Source organism: Geospiza fortis, unplaced genomic scaffold (assembly GCF_000277835.1).
Source record: "Geospiza fortis unplaced genomic scaffold, GeoFor_1.0 scaffold456, whole genome shotgun sequence".
Taxonomy (NCBI): Eukaryota; Metazoa; Chordata; class Aves; order Passeriformes; family Thraupidae; genus Geospiza; species Geospiza fortis.
This window is the reverse complement of record NW_005054462.1, coordinates 1,478,670-1,493,617: the sequence shown is the minus strand read 5'-3', so window position 1 is coordinate 1,493,617 and position 14,948 is coordinate 1,478,670. Positions and strand designations below refer to the sequence as shown.

General features: G+C 37.3%; 1 protein-coding gene across 1 annotated transcript in view; it reads left to right on the top strand.

Annotated features, from left to right (window-relative positions):
• Positions 1-4,771: 4,771 nt before the first annotated feature.
• Positions 4,772-14,948, top strand: part of ZNF366 (zinc finger protein 366) — a 34,020-nt gene continuing 23,843 nt past the window's right edge. Inside the window, exon 1 of the mRNA XM_005427940.2 lies at positions 4,772-4,939. The gene's annotated coding sequence lies outside the window, so the exon portion shown is untranslated. The remainder of the gene's footprint in view (positions 4,940-14,948) is intronic.

The following is a 14,948-nucleotide window of genomic DNA, read 5'->3' as shown; positions in this document are numbered from 1 at the left end:
CAACACTAGGTAGCACCCCTTCATTTTGCTCTCAGAAAGGGCTTTTGTAAAGTGCCCACAGAACTTCAGCTGTAGCACAATCACTGGATAATTTGGGAAAAGTGTCAGAAACTAAAGCACAAAAAGTGTACAGCTGCTGGTTGAAAAAAAAAAAGACAAATTCATACTCTTTTCAAATTAATCTTGAGATAGAGTGTCCGGTTTCCAGAAGTAGTTCTATTATCAGATGTAACAAGGTAAGAAACATCACAATACAAGGAAGAATATGTAAAAATGCCTTTTCTTCACATTTTGTGGAGAGTCACACATTTTGCCACATTAGATGCTCACCCTTCACCTGTAAACATATTAAGTAATTTCAGTACTACAGTACATTAATCAGACATCAGAGTCCATGAGCATACTTAACTGAGCAAGACAACTAAGAAAGACCAGAACAAATGCTGGATTTATTTTCCCATCTAAGTAAGAGGTAAAACTGCAGGTAAAACTGCTGTCAAATGGCCATTTTGAGAAACCACCAAAAAACTTGATCAATATTTTGTCCATTTCCATATGTCACAGATCTTCATTGTGACACCAAATTCAAACATAGTGCCCAAAGCCAGGTTCTCGTCCACCTCTGACCTGAAAAAGGCCACCAAAAAAGCAGTTTGGCAATTGGAGATTGTGATGTACAACAGCAGCGTGACCACAGTGACTTCTCTGTCCCCTTTAGAGGAATATTTGAGTAGCTGACTATGCTGCTTTTGTAGCTTTCTTGTACTATGGTTTAAAATAGCTGTTTGAGGTTGTCCAGGTTCTCGTCCACCTCTGACCTGAATGAGGCTCACAGTCCTGCTCTCCTAACTTCATGCATGTTAAAAGATAAAAACACATCCAATTAATCAGACCACCAAATTTTAAAATAGCTTTTGATCGCATTGTTTTAGTAAAGGTAGTTGTGATGATTGCACAGGGTACAGGAAAAGCATGTCTTTAAAAGACTGCAGCCAATGTAATTTACCAGAAATTATCTTGGCCCAGGATAAGTTTTAAAGGCCACTTTAAATGATAGTAAGATATTTATTGCCAGGAACACCACTCTCTTTGATACAAATTTCCCCAAAACAACTGACCCATAAGTGGTGGGTCCAGAGGTTAGAGTCTGCAAATGCTAACTGCTCTTTAAAGTGGCAATTGGGTGTTACCTGTCTCTCAAAAGTAAGGAATACATTGATAAAACACTAGCAGATTTGGCTGTGCAACATACACATACTCATGAGAATAATCTGGTCATACTATAATAATGAAAGATAGGCAGTAGCGTAAAACCTTTGGAATATCTCCTAGCATTCTAATATATTATAAACTGAGAAACATACCAGTGTTTGTTTTGTCACAATACAATAAATTGCAAAACATTACATAATATTGGTAACTAGAATTATGTGCTCCACATGGTGGAACACAGGAGTTCTTTAGACTCCGCCAGCACCTGGTCCCATTAGCCTTCTGCCAGATTGTTCCTGAACAATCTATGTTGAACATGCAATGCAGAAAATAGACCAGGAAAGCACATAAGAGAGGGATTTATGCAAAACAATTACGTGTCCTTCAGTACTTTTGTCACCAAATGAGAAGTATATTATTTTTACTCTGCTAAAATGCCACAGTTATGCTGTAGATCAGAAGGAAGACATTAATCTTATTATTTCACAGGCAGTTCAGATATATATGATTATTGTCCTAAAGCAACAAAGAAAGCCAGTAAATTTGTCTAGACTTTGCCTCTGGTTTGATTTTCTCAAGATGAAGTGGGATATTATTACTGGTACAGTTACCTCTGCATTGTCTCCTATTATACTGGATAGAGGCTGAATTTGTTTATTCTATTCTTATTTTGAACATATAGAAAAGCATCTGTGCTGTATTCCTTATTGGAAAGAGACTGTGAAACAGAATTTATTCCTCAATGAAGCAAAAAAGCAAAAAAAAAAAAAACAAAGGGCCTTAACTTCATATATGCTAATCAAATTAAAGGTCTAGTCTAATCATACAGACTGGTACTAGAGGTACAAATCTTGTACTGGTACAAGACTGGTACTGGTACAAATCTTCTTGATTTTTAGAATTTACTTTGACCATGAACAACACAATACTGGCTTTTCTTCATGACCACTCCTTCCAGGACATTATGCACTGGACCCAGGAAGTTTTTACACTCAGGAGCACTCATCTAACTGCATTGAGGCTGACACTGTATCTCTCTGAATTTGTATCAGTGCCTTCATTTTGATAACAGTAGACTGAGAAAAGGTAAAACAACAAATAAAAATTGTTAAAATAAAAACAACAGAAAAACAGGCAAACATTTCTTCTAGAAATATTCCAAAAGCCCCACCAACTTGTCCCTTAAAACTTGGGTAAATATCCTGCCTTGTTACTGGATTTGCATGACACTTGATACTAATGATTTTGTACATGCTTTTTTTTCCTCCACCATCAGTAACTGCACATTGACCTGACATGCAAAAGATACGCAAAATATATGACCTTGCAAGGTATTTTTATGGCATGAAAATCACAGTTTTAGTTCCTTTTCCTCATTGGGTTGTGATTTTCTGTCAGCAGTTGGGAGAAACTGGCAAAAGTAAGAACAGGTCAAGTACTTCAGTGGCAGCATGCTGGGACTTGGCTGGGGCGACTAAGTTCTGACCTCTTGGAAGGATGGAAGGGCAGCTGACAATGGAACATGAGATAGAATTAAGTGAAGGAAGACCTTATATCTCCTGCTATCCTTGCTGAAGTAGGGGTCTTTCACAGTCCCCTTTTATCAGAATCGCAAAGTACCTGTTGAAGGTACTTCCTAGATATTTTTGTCCAGCTCCTTAGCTTTGCAGTCCTCAAGGAAGGACTCTTTGAAGAAGTATAGGATAGCTGTGACAATGAATTACTTCACAGAGGACTACACAGACTATCACATATGCTCAGAGACTTAATTAAGAATGATCCCAACTTAATCAGTATAGGTTTTCAAATATGCTTCTGCACTGGGTTCCCAATGAAAAGAAACAAAAATGCTATATAATGGCAGCATACAGAGTCTCATTAGCTTGTTGTGCCTGGAAAATTAATAAATTAAACTATCTAGAATGGACTGGAAGCTGCTACTATCTTCAAGACGATTACAAACAAATTTGAAATAAAATTACAGGTTTTGCGCTATTAGGCTGACCCTGCAGGACAATACATTACTTTGGTGGCTTTCCATGCCTCTTTACTTTCCTTGTGCTCAGTATGCAGAGGAGATCTCTTTGATTAGGACCTCCATTCCCAAGGAAGAGTAAAGGACTTCACTTGCAGTATATAATCCAAGTGCATTGCATACTTTTGCTTTTATATGGTTTTGCCCATTTCAGAAAACCCTGGGGGTGTTGGAAGATCACTCATAGCACCTGCCATGCTTTGTCAAATGCTGATGTCCATTATCAAAGATTTGATTTTCTGAATATTAAGATAAAAGTGTCTTCAACCAAATATGGCTAGATAGCTTCAGGAAATAGCACCAGGAATCACATGAAGGAACATAGGTGCTGAAGAACTACTTCCTATGTTGGTTTAAAGCTTGTAAATTCTCATTATTGTACAATAAATGAAATAGTAATCTCTATGGGATAACATACTAACTTGTTCTTTCATAAAAGTCAGTAATCTAAATTGTTTCAGCAGCATTGATCTAGATATTGCTTCCACAGCAAAGTCTGGATGCAGAGTATGTAGGAGAGGGCCTTTTGAAAGGGCTTTTTTTAAAAAGCTTTTCACAAAAATCAAGCTGAATTGCAGCTCCATATTCACTACTGTGTTACCAGACAAACTAAAGATACAGCTCCATGACAGTGTGAGGGTGTTTACTGGCAAGTGTGTTAGAATGAAAAAAATTAATGGGAAAGAAAAGGGAGCATCTAATCACTCTAAGTGACCTTCAGATGATAGATAAAATTAGGGGGAAAGATACAAGCAAACAAAAACACAGTGGAGCACAATGGGCTAAACTTATCCCAAGTATAACTCCAGCCAGCTGGCCAGTATCTGATTGTCAAAATATGTTTAATGGGGAAAGAACGAAAGAAACAAATGAAGTAAAAAATCTGTTCTAGAACATAGTACATTGGTTCTGTTTGGTTAAATCAGTATGCCTTCCATATTGCCACTCTTTGAGATCAATTACTCATTATTGCACTGCCAGTATCAAGCTATGATCCTTGCCTTTTTTCTGACCCCTTTCATCACCCTTCTTTTTCCCCCACAGTGTTCTATAAATAGCCAATGTGCTATTTTCTTGTGATCACTCTAAACAGGGGTTTTAGGCATTTTTTTACCTATATCACCATGGAAACAAGATCTGTGTATACATCTACGATTAGTCTTTCTCTAGAGTAAAAGCCTTCATTATCTATGCAAGCTTAAAGCTAATTGTTTTGCATGAGATATGGGTGTCTTATTCCTACCTACTACTTCGGAAACTCATTTCATGTAGTTGCACATAACAAGTTGTAAAGAAGGTTTTATGAAGCCAATAATGCAGATATAATACTTGAAGAATTCCTTTTGGATTGGATATATTTATTTTTCCAAACATTTTGTTTGAGAGAAAACGAGATTGCTATCTGCTGTTTCCTTATTTTTTTGCAGGAAAGCAAAGGGTTGTTGACTTCCTCTCCCCTCCCTTCCTTCCTTCTTTCTGAAGGTACTGTACTCATCTGAAAAAAAAAAAGAGAACGAAATGATTGTTCCTGTTCTCCTTCTTAAGTCATTTGAAACATTGTCCCTGCTAGTTTTCTAAGTTTACCGCAATCTCTGCACGGGGGGGAGGGAGACAGTGGGAGAGAGAGACAGATATTACAAACATCAGAGCAGGTAGTGTTTAGGGCAAGACTCCTTCCAGCTTCAACAACTGGTAAGTTAAGTAAAATGCTTTTATGGTTAACTCTTTAAAAGTGCAATATCTATATCTGCGTTAGTATTAAGAAAAGGTGTTAATTAGATACACATTTAACTGATAAAATAATAATAACCACATGCATTAATAAGCAGTCTATTTACGCTAGAGATACCTATAGTATGGTTTTTAGATACTGGTGCTATTACCATATGGTTTAACCTATGTAGATAGGAAAGTATTTTCCAAAGAGGCTGATAATATTCATAATATAACCTGCTGTGGATTTTGTGTATATAAGTCCTGCTGCGAGAATCTTGTTACAGGCTTCACTAACTTTATCCCAACAGTTTCAGCAAGATTCACTGGGCCATTGCTAAAATATAGAGAGGAGCTGTGTCATACAGGAATCAATGTATTTCATTTATCATCTGCCAGTACTGAAGTCTGCTCCAACATACCAACCTGTGCTATATTGAGAGAAGAACTACTGTGGCTGTTTTTGCTCCCTTCAAACTACATTGTGTTTACGATTACACACATTTATCTCTACTCATCTGTGTATATGATTAGTCTAGGAACAATGACATTTAGGAGGTGGTAAGATGGTTCCTGGATCTCACTTGGAAAAAAACAAAACAAAAGTTCATGTTGTGCAGTACATAACAGCACTGAGTACTGAGCATCAGTAATAGGATGGACTCAATTGTATATCTGTTTGCAACTTTTTAGACATCAATTATGTTTTTCATATTGATCATGAATGCATCAGAATGATTAGAATTGCCATGTAAAATGAGTGACTGGATGCAAAAGTATGTTTCAAATATTGTGTGAGAAAAATTCCCCCCCTGCACTCTTTTATAGAAGCAGAATGCAGAGGTGGGGCAAGAAATAGGACAGGTGTCCATTTCTTTGCAAAAGGAGAATTTGCTCATCTTATGATCGTTTCTTCAAGCTGCTGCTCTCTGAAGTGCAGGGTCCTCTGAAGTGCAGAATGCCCAGAGCCCAGACAGAGAGGCTACAAATGGTGGGCAGATATTGCAGAGGGCTGTCAGGCAGCTCCAGCTGCCCAGTTCCAAATCATGCTCCTACCAGGGTACCAGGGTTACGCTTCCACCCTGGGACAGCCTCCTGCTCCCAGCCCTCCCTGAAACAACTAGTGGAAAGGACTTTCTGCCTCCTTCTATCTGGTGTCTTTCTCCAGGCTTTTCCATAAGGAGGAATGATCTACCACAATTTCAGCCCAGTTTCTGGGTAAGTTGTAGATTTCTTTTGCTTTGGGAGTAGCCAAAGGGGGCTTTGCCAAAGGATATGGGAATAACTTCTATCTTGAACTCCTTAGCTTAATGCTGCCACTCAGTCTAGTTCGGTATGAGGTAATTGTTTATTTGGTTATACTTAACTCACAAAAAATTTGTTATCTGCTAATAACAAATGTGTGCCAGGTCTTGACATGAAAACCATCTGCCACATCTTCCCCTTGAGATATCTGGGTTTATTTTTATGTGAATATATACTGATTCAAATTAAAGACATGATTTGGACAGCTATTTTGACATGTCAAACACCTGGAATCCTAGTTTTTACGTCAAGTGAGATGTATAGGAGTCTTCCAAACACACAGAAAAAATTACATAAGCTCTATGTTTGTGACAGTATTTTGTTCAAACTGCAGGGTATTAGTCTGGATTGCAATCACTTTTAAATTTTTGGTCTGGTTGGTTCAAAAGTTAAGTTTGCCATGTAGGTAAAAGTAAGATGCAGCATTTGCATCCAGGTTTTATTGCTGAAGATGATAACCATTTGTGTTTTCTTCATTTAGATCATATATACAATAAATCCTTTCTCTGAGACATTGTCTGAAACACATAAATATGAACAAATTTGTTCAAATCATAGTAGGTGAACAAAAGCAGTACCTACTGTTTTAAAACCCAGTCCCAAATAATACGCACAGAGAAACCTTTTTAAAAGGAATGCTTAGTAATTTGACAATAAAAAACAGACCTTGAATTTTGAATTTCATTCTTATATTTTACCTATTATGTTTATTTTCCTTTTAAAAGAATATTTTTGCAATCCTTTGGAGTTTATTTATTTTCACTTTGTATAATTTTTTGCCAGAACCACTGTAACATGATTTAGTACAACAGTCTAATATCTTTCCTAAGGTGTCAGAAAAATGATTTTTTGGCTGACATGTTATTCCTACCTCACTGAGATATGTACAGCAGAGAAAGATAGAGTCTCAGTCTGTATTGGGTACAGATTTGCTACTGGTTTACGGCACAAATTAAATATTTGTGCAATGAATTTTCAGTTACTCACCCCAATGTTTGTGAGAGACCGGACTGTTAATGGTTAATGAATCAACTCTTAAAATTACAGGCCAATAATAAAAAGAGACAATTTGTGTTTATTTTGCTTAAAGTCTTACTGCTTCTACTGGTAATAGCCATATTTATGTATATAACATAAACAAGTAAATGATAAGTCAGTGTATGTATTTCCTCAGAGAACTATTTCAAGCTATTATTTCCTTCTGATGTGTTCTCAGTTATAATGAAATAAAATACAGAAGATTATTGCTTTTGTTTGGAAATAGAAAAATAAAGCCATACCAATAATGGCCGAGAGGTTACAGAAACAATTTGTAGCCTGTGGAAATCCCAAGTTAACAGATCAGGTTCACAAAGCATAGAGGCTAAGAGATGTCTTTCGGTAAATGTCATTGCCTTTTTATATTTAATACCAGTTTCTTTAATGGTGTAAACTATTGAGAATTTTTGGATGCAGAATAGCAGTACTGAGTTACATTCCTAGTAAATTTTGACATGTCTAATGTACATTTTTGGCCAGGACATAATTTGAAACTTTGAATCCCAAGCAGGTTTTTTGTCTGTTTGTTTGTTTGTTGTTTGTTTGGTTGTTGTTGTTGTTGTTTTGTTTTGGTTTTTAAATTGTTTTTCATTCTTAGAAACAAGCATATCAAAAAGAGCCTTGTTTTAGGACTATCTGGGTGCCAAGCAGAAAGTGGTGGTTTGAAAGACATGATGTGCATCTCACAGAGAAACGTAGTGTCATGTCTTTAAGGTGCTGCTCCTAGTAGTGCCAGAGAGATACACAGGATTTAGAACAGGATAAGCATGAGGGGGATGAATCATGGGAGCAACCCAATTCAAGCCCCATACACTGCGACAGAAGAGTATGGATTTCAGACAGAATTTTTCAATCTTTGAAATTGCAAACTCAGTGGTGCAAAAAAGTTTCTGAGTTGACTGCTCCACTCTTCTGGACATGTCAGCAGAATCTCATCATAAGAAACAAAAGCACTAAAGGCTGCATAAGTTAATGGGGATTTTCTGTGGCTGTGCTGAAAGGACACAAATCAATGGTGTGTAAGGCAAGATCTTATTTATTCTTTCTTAGCTGATAAGAAATGATCCATAGTTTTTGAGCACCAATGCATGTTCTTCAGTACCAAGTGATCCAATCAAACAGCTCCTTCAAACGGACCTTGTAAGCGCTGTGCGACTGCTACAGATTGTTGTCAAATTATTCATTTGTTTGATGGATTAATTTTATAACCCAACAAAATTTTAAAAATAAACCACCTATTAAAACAAAATAGTTACTTTCTTCTTATGTACAGTAATTTTCCACGAACTAGCTTACAATCTCAGAAGATCACTAAAAAGAAAGGAATGTCATCTTGGAGAAGAAAGAATTATAGAGACACAAATAATGCAAAGCTTTTGAAAAGAAAGAAATAAATCCAGGGGGGAAAAAAGATGGGCTTATTTTTACTGAAAATTTGCTATTCCGAAGTTGAGACTGGAACAGCTCTCCATTGCTGTAAAAATGCAGTGGCATTTTATAAATGACATTCAGATTTTTATCCAGTGAAGAGGCCTAAGTTAATCCTCAGAAACTATTTAAAACATGCATTGAGTTGCATGCTGCATGTGTATTTTTTGTTTGTACCTACCTGACAGGGACTGGTCTTTCTTGCTTGACTTCTAAAATACTAATGATCCAGTGAAAAAATATTACTTAATGTTTGGTTTAGATCCTTCCAAGTGTAAAAAACGCTTTTACTTGTTTCTGTAAAACTTTTTATATTTATTACTGTGCTCTTAATGAGTAAAACACAGGCTTTTCTTTCTCAACCAACAATTCTCAATGTACTGTAAAAACTGTAATGTCACTGGTAGTAATTAAGCTAAGTAATTATGCAGTAAAAGAAAATATTTTTGTGCTCTGGAGGTTATGAGCAGAAATTATGTGAATAATTGGAGGTTTTTTTACTTTCATTTCTAATATCCTGCTTTTGATGTTAGAAAAAACCTGTTATTAATTATTTAAATGTAGGATGAAAATACCACCCTATTTTTAATTTCTCTTCCCTTCCTCCCTCTTCTACCATGGAAGCTAAAACCCGGCCAGATTTTCCTTCTACTTTGTGGATATGCAGGAATTAATTTGATTTATTTGAAAGGAAACGCCTTAAGAAGTGTGTTTCCTAAAAACCTATTTTTCCCTTGTCAATTTTCAAAAAAGTAAACCTGGAAACACCCAGCTTTCATCTGCATATGCTCATTAGAAGCACTAGAATTCAGAGAACACTGAAAAATAGAGAGTTGATGATTGGTTTAATTACTAAAAGTGATAGGTTAAAATGAGTCTCCTACACTGATAATATCACATTTTCTGAAATAGGTAAAACTGATTTAAAATTGAAAGCAAGGCTGTGAGAAGGAGCACACATTTTTAGCTGTTCTTTTTGGATGATGCTGTAGTAGAAGCGATGTTAATGCACAGCAAGACCCACACAGTCCTCTGTCTGCAGGCCTGATGAGGAATAGATATCACCTAATTTCCTTGCATGGAAGAATCTTGGTCTCCCCACAACAGAGGACCAGATGTGGTGGTTCTGGGAGAGAACCATGTGGCTTTGCCCCTTCCTGTTCTGACACCAGCTCCTCTGATAAGGCACAAGTGTTGGCTGGGAAGGACAAAATGATTTCTAGTCTTCCTTTAAAATTTTTTGTTGCTATTGCTGGTTGTGAAAGAGCCACTTATACTTCAGTCTTATCTTTTTAGGGTTGTAATGCAACTGTTAGACCCCGTCTTTGCAGTGATGAAAGACTTCCTGTTTCATGGTGGGCTCTGTGCTGGATCTGGCACTTAAAACTTTTTAAACTGGAAAGAGTAAGAGAAAGAGTTGCTCTTAATAACACGAAATACATGGGAATTAGAACAAATCGAAAGGTATCCAGGATGGATGTGTTGGAATGTAACGAGCATTTCAGGTTTAGTTGTTTCTCTGAGCTGCTTTCTAGAGCATACAGTGTTTCAGCTTTGGTCTTTCAGCTCCAGATAAATATTATTTGAGAGCATTATTTGAAAAGGCAGCATCTGTCCTACAGTACTTCCAGTTAGCACAATATTTTGCTACTATTCTGCTTTTTCTTAAAAGTATTTAGAGTACATGTGTAATGAAAACAATACCAGGAGGTGGAAAGGGAAGGAGTGACTTGTTTTTAGAGCATCTGTCAGCTTCTAAGAACCAGCAGAAGTTGTTTGAGGCATCTGGTAGGCACGAGCCCACACTGGGTCAGTTCCTTAGTGCAGATTTCTGAAGCTGTGAAGACCATCCTGTATTTGTCCAAAACCATTGTCCTGTGATAGGAATTCCAGAAAACTGCAGAGGACCTCCTGGAAGAGCCACCTGACAACAATTTGTTCATAGGTTCACCAGAAATTAAGCCATCTGTTTATAAATGAGAAGGAAAATTTTTTTTTCTATAGAACAACACAGCAAGGAATCACAGCAGTATGAATGCTATATGAAAGAGTTTTCCTGCATAATGCTGCACTCACAGTATGAAGTCACCCAGACTTCTCAAAGAATATTGAGTCCATAGGCAACATTTTGTCAGGATGTCACAGAAAGAGTGACATCCTGACAAAGGATATCAGAGGAATGGTTCTCACCAACTCCTCTTTCCTCTGCCAGAAAAATGGAAGTACCAGTCTTTCATTTCAAACACATTAATTGATTTTTTCACATCCCACAGAAAGTGAATCCCGCTTAAACTTCAGACATGGGTAAGGAATGCAGTTGAATGGCTACCACTGGATTCTAGAGGAATCATTAGTGATCAGGACTCAGAGCTCACCCTAATACTTGCTGCAAGAATTTTGGTTAGTTTGTTTTCTGATAAAAAACAATGAACAGGCTCCCACTGGAAGGCAATGAATCTGGTTAGGACAGTGAGTCATGACATAATTCACCGGGTAATGTTCCCATGCTCAGACCAGCTCTTTACCTTCTATTTCTCCTAAAATACTGCAATAATTCCTATTAATTTTCCATGTTTTCGTATGTGATACTTGTTTTTTCCAGGGAAAAGGTCCTGGATAGAATGACTTGGGATGAAGTTGTGGAGGTATGGGCAGAGATTGGTACAGACAGTTTGATTAATACATAAGGTGATTTCTCACAAAACTTCATTTTATGATGCTAGTTGGCCATGCTTAGTCATGCTGTAGAGTCACAGTGGTTTGATGGAGTTTTTGGTTTCCTTTTTCTTGTGATGAAAATCTGAACTGAGTTAGTATCCAGAGCATCACTCACGATGAAGGAAAGATTAGTACTAGAGTGGTTTGGGATATGTTCAGAATTTAAGGTTTCAAATTATGTTGGTTTTCTTTTTACTTTTTTTTTTTTTTGGCAAAAAAAGAATTGCTTATTTATTTGTGATTCTGGTCTCCATTCCTGTATCTGCTGGTGATACTTGGCTAAGTCTGAGATGTCTTTCCCACTCAATATGTTAGTTTATTGAATTCAGTAAAACTAGCACTTTAAATCTGTTTCAGTTTAAAATAATTAACCTCAAGAATTTTTCCCCATATTGACCAAAGGAATTTGTTTTCTAATCGATGAAAATTGTAGAAGCAAGATAGAATTTGTTTGGAATTTCAGATTTTCTGTAGTTTTGGCAACAAACTAGTGCTTATTTTTACAACTTTCTATAGTTAACAGAATCACTAAGAGCAAGACGCAGGATGTGTTTTGGGGATCAACGAGGGAAAGAATTTCTGTTGTTCAGTCAAGGACAAGATTCAAGTTTGCCAACACAAGTGAAGGGCAAAGGCAGAGAGGAAGGTATCTTAAACTTCTTGCAGGTACTTCATACGATCAGACAAAAATGCCATTCTGTGCTGGAACTGAAGAAGTAAACACATTTATCTTCAAAGTAAATAATTTTTTTTAAAAAGAAGGAACCCTCATTGAATGAAATTGTGAGATGTATGTGCAAGCGATAATTTTTCTGGACAATAAATACATATTCAGTGCAGTTTCAAAGCTTTAACACAAGTTTTATGCTTTGGTAGTTTGGAAAGCAGAGCTCCCTAATCACAATGCAGATATATCAAAAGAAGTTCCTTCCAATGGTGCAGCAATTTGCCTTAAGAGCCTTTTAAAATGCTTTCTTATTGATATGATTCCTATTTTATTCTTGTTGGGTCTCAACAAAATAAACACAGTGGTGTCCTAAGAACAGCACTGATGTGTCTAATTCCTTTACTGTGTTTTCCGTTGTACTTAGGTTCCGAGGGAAATATCTAAGTCATTACTAAGCCAGCTTAATTACAAGTGAGTAATACAGGCTAATAAGGATTAATCAGTCTTTACAGCCAAGCAGCTTTTCCAGCAAGAAATCTGCTCAGTCTTCAGCTGAAATAAAATTTATTCATCTTTCCTAAATGAATAGGAAAGCATTATCTGGTGATTACTTTTCATAACTGGACAATGATAAGTGTTTGGTAGCAGATATGTTTTTATAAATCACTCACACACACACACACACACACACACACACACACATATAAATATATACTCACTTCTGTCACTTTGTGGGTGAAATCCTCTTCTTTCAGTTCTTGCAGGATAGAACATGTCTTACTGAAACACATGGTACATACCACTTTAGCAACCTTCAGTTTCACTATGAGTTTTGAATTGTGTGAAAAAAGGAATTGAGCACAAAATAAATACAAAAAAGCAATGGTTCTGCTAAAGACTAGTTATACTCTTCCATGTTTCAAAAAAACTAACCTTTCCTTAAAATTTAATCTGTTTCAGAAGCTTTTTACAAGGTCTCTTCCATACAATCCTCTAATCCCTTAGCCCTTTTCCAATCATGTGTACACATTTTATCTGGTCCTTTCTTTTTAGAGGTACATGTGCCACCCATAAGGTGCTACTGACTGCTGATGGGGGAGCCAGGTGGCTGGCTTGAAGAACCAAGCTGAAGGTGGCCCTTAGCTACCTTCTAAGACAACAAAGAGATGGGAGGAGAACAGACCATCTCTCTGGCCTCCATATAGGTGATAAGGACACTGGGATTACAGTAGGAAGGAAGGCTCAGTGTATTTCCTTTTTAAAGGTCATGAGTGCCAGTGAAAGGTTTGCCTTCAAAATAAAAGCTCAAATAGGACAGCATGAGGGTTATGGAAGGGCATGCTTTTTTGATCATTCTAATTTTGGATGTTCTTCATAGCTCTGTTATTTTTCTTAAAATAACAGCTCAAACCCTCTCTGTTCTGTTTATAGTGTTTAATGATTGTGCATTGTAGGTGGAAAGATTATATCCAAAGTGTTCTTTAAGGACTCCACACTCTATCATACATTGCTATTTTACTACAAAATCTTTCCTAATATTTATATTATTCATTTGTTCTTTTTGTTCACCCTGTCTCTTTTTATATCTATTTTTATAGATATATTTATTTATTTTGTATGGAGAGGAAAAAAAACCCCTAAAGCTTCATGGACATGATTTGGTAATTTTCCAGAGGAAAAAGGATTTAACACATAGGATTTCCACAGTGCCAAAAATGCATCATTTTAATTTGCATTGGCATATATGGGATAGACAGGAAACAGGGATGGAGTGATAGGACTTCTATAAACAGTGATTAAAGTAACTCCACATACTTCATAAAGGCAGGGACACATCCATGGTTCCAGCCTACATCATGAGATCGCCTTACCCACTTAAGAAAAGGAAGAAATTTGTCTAATTGTCATCACCTCACAGTAGTCTAATCCCAAATCTTGCTCTCAGCTACACCCCAGATATTCCATAATTATTTCAGTGCAACACAGATGATGTCAGAGAAAGAATTAAGTAGGCTGCTTAGGATGAGAGTTGTTTAATTGAGTAATTAATTGAGCAGGCCAATCCATCATTTTTAATTCCAATGCCTAGTGAGGGCACGATCAAATTGCATTTCCACCCTGTCTTCTGGCACCAGTTACACTTTGCACGTTTGAAACTCTTCTACTACAGGTGCTGCAAATATCACCATTATGGCAAACCTGATCTTGTCAGCCCTGAGCTTTGAGCAGGGTCTGAAAACTCAGGATACCTATGCCTAAATACTCTCAGGAACCAAGTCCTGTAAGAATATTTACATGTAACTGAATATACTCTGACAACATAAAATTTAGGGAAAAATACAACAGCCACAAGACAGCAGACTGATTAATTTCCCTCCCAAGTAGTTTGGACCCACATCTCTAACCTCTTAGGGGAGTGCCCTGCCTAAAGTCTGTGCTGGTTTCTCTGGTCTCCTTTGGCGGGAGCTGGGCCTTAGGCTAATAAAATTACAAGTGCCAAGGGGCAGCGAGCAGAGGGAAGGAAATCAAATGTGATTGTTAGGGGCTGCAGACTCCAACCCCCTGGAGTCTGGACTCCTCTCAGGTGTAACTTCAGGTTACAATCTGTTTGCAGGAAGTTTTTTAAGATGCCTGAAGATCAGGCTGGAAAGTTGACATATTATGCCTTCCTGTTTCTTGTATTCTTCCCAAGACCAGTGCCTTGGGCTAGCTACACGGCTGACATGCCTGGTTTTACATCGCCCTGTGCCTCATCAGAAGCTCCGTTTCCCCTAAGATGGGCTTAGCAGGTTTTTGCGGAGGAGCCGCGAACGGCGAGCGGCCGGGCCGGAG